Source organism: Lolium rigidum, chromosome 6, assembly GCF_022539505.1.
Source record: "Lolium rigidum isolate FL_2022 chromosome 6, APGP_CSIRO_Lrig_0.1, whole genome shotgun sequence".
Lineage (NCBI taxonomy): Eukaryota > Viridiplantae > Streptophyta > Magnoliopsida > Poales > Poaceae > Lolium > Lolium rigidum.
In genome coordinates this window covers 254,008,374-254,015,890 of record NC_061513.1, presented here as the reverse complement: position 1 = coordinate 254,015,890, position 7,517 = coordinate 254,008,374, and positions in this window count along the sequence as shown.

The window sequence follows — 7,517 nt, the reverse complement described above, 5'->3', positions numbered from 1 at the left end:
CCATATAGGTTCATCCTTGCAATCCTGCGTGCTACATGTAAGAGCAGAAAAAAAACAAAAACAAAACAGATTAGACTGCATCGAAGTTTTCACTGCTAGGAATCTGACATAAAATGGAACAACAGATCGAGCAGGGGTTGACCATAACGTTCCATACAGTCATGAGAATTAGGATATATTTTCAAGGGTCTTGATTTGTGATACTGTAGCGTCTGGAGGTTCAGATCTATGATCTGATGTGCAAGGAGAAGTAAAATATCAAGATATAATGCGTGTTAAATGGAGCAAATTTAAATCCTCGTGCACGCTGGTTTACAGGAATCAATTGAACTTGCGGCTGTATACATACAAATATTTAAGGACTCAAACTGACTACAAATACTCGTCCGGCCGGCCGAGGCAGACCCTTATCCCTGAGCTTCACCGGCAGACGTGTCGACAACTTAAAAACCGTAACAAAAGTACTGTAGTACATGAATTTCAATCAGAATATCGATTGAGCAGAAAACAAATTGATGTTTAGCGCAAGATGATCCTTTCCACTCCCACCATTTTAACTCTACAAAAAATCAAATACCTTGGCATCAGACTCATCCAACTTGATGTCTAGATCAACCTTGGGTCTCCAACATGTCGTCCACTTGTTCTTGCACAGCCCCAAATACATCGGTTCAAATCGAGTCGACCCTGGATATACTCGCCTTGGGACAGAGTCACAGAGGTCCCCTGCCATCCGCTGACTTGGCGTACTCTCCTCAGGCTCCACTTTATCACCATGCAGCGCAGAGGGCACATGAAGAGATGTCGGTGCAGGAGAGTTCTTAGCAAGGGAATTAGAGCACTGTCTGGGACAATATGAACATGATTAGGAAAACAGAAGGTGCATGCGCTGAGCTAATCAACGGAAATTAAAATTTAAGAGGAGATTAGAGTGTGCATACCAATTGAAGAGGGGGATGTGCAGCGTCGATGATTACCAGCAGACCGAGAATTCAATCAACGGAAATTAAGATCCATCAACCAGACGAGAGAAGGCAAGAAATCCCACGAAAACAGGAAGAAATCCCAAGAAATCCGGATGGCCTGAGGTAGCAGCAGCCCAAATCTTGCGGGTGTAAAACTTGGAGCAAAAATCCGGAGGGCCTGAGCTGGAGCAGACAAAATCTGGAGCCGAAGATCAAAACTGTTTATTGAGGGATTTAGGGATTGTAAAAAAGGGAAGGAGGAAGTAGGATGGGGAGTGAAAAGGTACCGGCACGGAGGCCACTTGGCATGGTGGCAGCGCGAGCAGGCTGCTGTGATGGGTGTGGAGGCGGATGGCACCACGGCTTGCTTTTAAAGCTGCAGAACACGGCAGCAGCGGATGAACTCCCTTGAGCGCTGGAAAAGGAAGGAGGAAGAATAATGCAGAGGGGTAGGTACCGGCGTTCGAGCAGGTGCCTGTGTTGGCTGCAGCGGCGTAGCTTGGCGGGTGCGTTGTGGGGGCGGACAATACAATCGCGTGCCCTTAAGACGGCGGCAGCGGAAGAAATTTCCGGAGCAGTTTCTATTGCCTTGAAGACGGATTTATTGTGTTTAATGCGAGGAGATTGGCATGAGAGCAGAGCCATGATGATTGAAGAAGACGAACCGAGGCATCCCCATCGATCTCTCCCACACCACCGCTCCGCCTCGGCCGCCACGGAGAGCACGCGAGGAAGAGGAAGCGAATCGGCCGGTTCATGGGCCGGTGTTGGCCCATCTGGTCCACGCGCCTTGGGGCGATCGGGCATGGCGAGCGCGCGTTGGGGCCATCGGCGTGTGCGTGTGTGCGAGTACGGGCGTGTCTACGTGAAATTTTAATTCCGGTGACGTGGCTAGCTGTGAGAGCAGCAAAATGAGGCCATCTATTAAGAAAGAGAAGATTAGGATGTCAAAGCGTGCATATTTCCTCCATCCACAAATAAGTGTACATGAGAGTTTTTTTAATTTAAATTATGAAGTGGAGTGAAAATATTTTAGGAAGATGTAAATCAACATCTCACTCCTCTTTAATTTTTATACCTTCAATAAGCTATGTGCATGTAGAAAATAGGAGAACATGTGCTCAATATGACTGGGTTTGCTTGCCGGGTGATGGGAGAGATGCAACTTTTGTTACTCCATCCGTTTCATATTAGTTGACTCTTTTGCCGTGTGATTGGTTTGATTACCGTGCGATGGAAGAAGTAGACTCTGGCGCAGAAGCAGACATCACAACCGTTCCCGTGCTAGAGTCAAATCCAAACATGACAACCGTGAAAGTACGAGACAAAGATCCTATCACAGCGACAAAGGAATGACCTATAATGGAGGCTCTCAGACTTTCATGTGTAAACATAATGCACATATTTTCGGCGGATGTACATTTTAATATCAACGCCACTTTCTCTAAAGGAAAGAGCATGCAATTTGTCATAGTGAAATTGAGTCATACTTTTGATCCGATCCACAACACTTTTATTTCACATTGATTTTTCTGTTCAATGCCGGCTCATACATGGAGCTACAGTCAAATTTTTTTTGAGGATGGAGGTACAATCGGTGGGGCCACATAAAAGTCGTTGCGTCCAGTGGCCCATATTGTAATTTATTCATGAGGAACAGTCCAATTTTTGGCCATGTTACATGCACACTGTGCGCAGCTGCAAAAAATTCACAGCCCCATGTTCCGTCAACAGCCAATTTCTACATGATTAGTACTCTGGTCGGTGCAGCCCACCAGTGTGTTTCTCTTCACTACAAAATTCTAATACTCCCTATATTAGCATGAAGTAATATGAATCAGAGGGAGTAGTATCGTTCAGATCACAAACACTAGTAGTATGCAGTGTTAATTCATTACTAATTGCCTGATTAATTAAGCTTACTCCCTTCGTCTAGTGGGAAACGTGGGTTAGGCCTACATAGATTTTCATTAGGACCACGGAAGACTTCGTTGGACGTCATATTTCTCTCCTAAACCCTCTCTAATCTCCAGTCACATGCTATCAACACCAAAGACTGCATATTTCCTCCATTCATAAATAAGTGTACATGAGGGTTTTCTAAGATAAGTCTGCTCCGCGGAAGTCCGCCACCATGGGTCGGAAAGGAAAGGACATGCATATCAACTACAAGGATATGGACTCCATTGAGTATGCAGCTATTTGGCAGAAGAACTGGTACGAGGACATGGAGAGGGATTTGGAGATTGAGGACAATCGTTTCTGGTGCACCGAGCAGCTGTTCATCTACAAAGACATTTATCAGAAGATGGACAAAGTGAGACCGATGCAACCTCTTGCCCCGGACACTCTTGGTGAGAAGGATCACTTTGCAGATGTTGTGTGGGTGACTGAATAGATGGGGCTGCATAAGCTGATGCGACTACAACATGACTACAGCGTTCCACTCATTCAGAAGTTTTACTCCACTCTTGCCTTCAAAAAGGATGAGGCATGCACCATGATGTGGATGACTGGCACTACTCCATGTGAAGCCAACTTTCACAGGTTCGTTGAGCTTCTTGGATATCCCTTCCGTGCTGGCATTCGTCTCCATGGTCCTACTCCACCTGACAAGGACTCACTCGGTGACCTCTATTTTGCGCATGGTAAAGTTGGCACTATTACCGGTCTCCTTCCACTATATGATCAGCTACTTCGTTTCTTTCAGGACAACATTGCTCCAAGTGGACGGAACCGTGATGCCATTCGTGGAGCATTGGTGAGCCTTCTTGCTCTTGTTGGCGAGTGTGCTGAAGATGAGGAGGAAAAAGACTACACTGTTGATGTTATGGATTATATCTTTCACGAGATACACGATGCAATGGTGAGTCGGACTACCATGCCATATGCTCCTTATATTCAGCTACTCATTGATAGGATAGTTGCGACTGAGGATTTGAGCGGGTACCCTCGAGAGGAACATAAGGTAAAGAAGACCTATCAGAAGAGAAAGATTGCCGCCCCTCCTGCTCCTTCGGCTAGGTCCTTTATGGGAGATGTCCATGCTAGTGGCACCACGCCTGCTCGCTCAGCTACTGCACCTCTTCTTCAGAAGGAGGTCAAGAAGCTGAATTGGTTCCAAAGGAATGTCCTCTGCATGAACATCGAGATACACAAGGAGAACTTCCAGGCTAGCCGTCAGCATGCCGATATCTAGCATACTCAGGCGGTCATTCTGCATAAGCTCAGTGGTGAGCAAGGCCCTCCTCCTGAGCCTCCTGTCCACCCCTTCTACAGCAGCTGGCACTCTTCTCAGGTTCACTGGTCAGAGATCGAGCAGAGTATTATGAGGAGCAGCGTCCCTCGCACTACACCGGCCACCGACGATAGCGAGGACGAGTATGAGACAGGCTCGGGCTCGGAGTGATTCTCTTGGGGCGCTTAGCATCGCTCTTCTCCCTTTTTGGTGTTTCGATGTCAAAGGGGGAGAAGTTGTTCTATGTAGGATATGTCGGGATTTGCATGGGAGGACACAAGCATATGCCTTTTACCACTCTTTGAGAGCTTGTGTCCCTTTTATTTGTTGAACATTTGGCTTTCATTTGTGTTGAACTATGTTATGTGTGCTTGGAGTATGGTTCATTGTGCGAGACATGGATTTCGGTATTTTATATATTGAGACTATGCATTATTATATGGTGTGTAATTTATGGTATTCAGTATTCTATATCACCATATGGGTATGATCTCTATCTCAAGTCTCAACTATATGTGATTATGTATCTTGCTCTTATTATTGTGTCATGTTGCCTAGCCTATATGTCGAGGTCACTCGAACTTATGTGTGGTGCATTTGTATTCAGATGCAAACTACTTATATGCACACATCTAGGGGGAGTGCCTCTATCTTAGTGTCAACATGTTGTCTGGTACTAGTAAGTTTATTGCAAATCCGTGTGTTTTCATCAAACACCAAAAAGGGGATATTGAAAGAAAATTTCTTCATAATTATGTTTTGTGTGTTTTATGAAAACATATGTGATGATCTAATGTGGCTTAGTGTGCAGATATGATCTACTTTATAGTTTGAAGTGAGAAGTATTAAAAGGGAAACGTCGTGGATGAAAAGGAGGAAGAAAGAAAGAAGGCTGGAATTTCCAGGCCGAAAATTCCGGGCCGGAAATTCTGAGAATTTCCGGCTCCCAAATTATCACTAAGGACTTAAAGGTCCAGAGCCCCTGGATGCCCCCTGGAAATTTTCCCGGACATTTCTGTTGAAGGGGCGAAAATTCCGGGGGTCCGGAAATTCTGGCCCGGACATTTTCACAATTTCCGGCCCCCAAAATTTCTCTAAGGACCTGAGGGTCTAGGCTCTGAGCATACCCCCCCCCAGATTTTTGCCCGAACATTTGTATCGAAGGGGCGGAAATTCCAGGGGGGGGAGGGGGAATTCCGTCCCCAACTTACACCGGAAATTTCGGCCCTAAAAGTCAGCAACGGCTACATTTGGTGGGGGGAGGGGGTATAAATACCCCCCTTCTTCTTCCATCTCAAGTTGCTCATTGCTGCCCTGTAAGGGTACATTGCCCCTATGTGTGGTTTTGGTAATTAATGACAACCCCTATGGACTAATGTTTTCATTGAGTTTATATGAAGGAATATTCCATAGGTACTACTTGTACCCCATGTGTTGGATTCAAGTATGGATGCCATGAAGATAAAGGTATAACTTGTGTATTGGCATCAAGATCATAGATACAAGGTTGAGTTGGGCAAGTTCAAGATGGGCATCTTGAGTGGATCACATGCTTGAAGCTTGCCGTCCATTTGGTGATAATGGACACGTGAAGATGTGCATCAATGAAGCTTTCCCATCATAGTGTATGGGGGAGCATTTGTGAGTATACACGAAGCGACAATGATCAAGTGATGGGATGCGCAAGGCAAAGGTATGACCTTGATAGGTTTTCCTTTTACCGGTCTCGAGGTGGTTGATGGGAGACCGGATTATAGGATAGATAGCCGCACTATCAAGAGGGGCTTTCGGTTGGGTAACTTGATCGCATCGTCTTAGGGAGCTCAATCCTTTGCATACTTTGCATATCCGTATTGCTTCTTGGTGTTTCTCTGTGTGAGGTTCTTGAGCTTGTTGCTAGCTTTACAACAAGCCCAAGTTCATCGAAAACGGAATCCGCATGCATCTTCTATTGCGTTTTCGAGTTTGGACGTCTTCACCGTTTCTTGACGGTGGGAGACTCCCTCTCTAAAATTATCTAAAAATGTTATGTGAGGAGTCTCCATATTTCTAGTTTTTGTTGGGGTTCTATTCGTCGTTATCTTTCCAACAAAATTGGTTTCATGCGAATCGGAGTTCGGGAGCAATAGTTATTAAAGAAAGAGGAAAGAGGAGAAAAGAATAAAAAGAAAAAGAGAAAAAGGGGAGGGAGCCGGCCGGCCGACCGGCCCAGCCACCGGCCCACCCGGTCCGCGACCGGGTCCGGCGCTGGTGCCATCCGGGCCGCCTCCAGGGGTCTTTTGGCCCACGACCGGCGGCTGGCCCGGTCCGTGACCGGCCTGCCCGGCGCTGCCCCCGGTCTGACCGGGCACACGCCCCAGCTGGGCCGCCTCCTTCTCTCGCGCGCGCTACTGGGCCGCCGCCGCCCGCGCGGCCTGCCCTCCTGGCCGCTCGCGCGCTACTGGGCCGCCGCCGCCCGCGCGCTGCTTCGCCCAGTCTGGGCCGCTCGCCCCGCGCGCCCCTTGCCTTATCCGCCGCCAGCGCGCGCTGCTGCCGCCCGGCTGCTGGGCCGGCTCGACCGGGCTGCCGACCGGGCTCCCCAGTGCCTGGTCCGGTCAGCCGGCTGGGCCGCCGGCTGGGCATGTTTTTCTGCCCGTTTTTCTTGCCTTTTTCTTGTCTTTTTCCTCCCAACGGTTTTATTTGCTCCTAGCTATAAATAGACCTTTCTTCCACCTTGAGCTCACTAGTTCTTCCCCTTTCTTCACCTCCATTGTTGCTCTTGGAAGAACTTGCTCTCCCCTTTGATTCCTCCCATAATTCTTGCTAATTCTTGAGGGATCTAAGAGAGGAGATCTAGATCTACACTTCCACCAAACCAATTCTTCTCTAAGTGAGGGAATCTCTTGGGATCTAGATCTTGGAGTCTTTAGTTGACTTTCCCCCTTGTTCTTCCTCTCCAATCTCATCCTAGCATTCGTTGCTTTGGTGGGATTTGAGTGTGAAGGACTTGAACACCTCCGGTGTTCTTGCTTTGCATCATTGCATAGTGTTGAGCTCTCCACCACGATTTGTTCGAGTGAGAGACCGTGAGCTTGTTACTCTTGGAGGGTGACCTCCTAGTTGGCTTGGTTGGTGTCCCGGTGATCTCTTCGTGGAAGATTGTGAAGGGGCCCGGGCTTCTCCTTCGTGGAGCTTGTGAAGTGGTTGTGGAGCTTGCCATCTCCGGAGCGGAGGAAAAGCTAACCATAAGGAAAGGGCCATTATCCTTCGTGGGTGTGGTTCGGAGAATAGGGTGAGCCTTCGTGGCGCGGGGAATCCTTCGTGGGACCTCCACT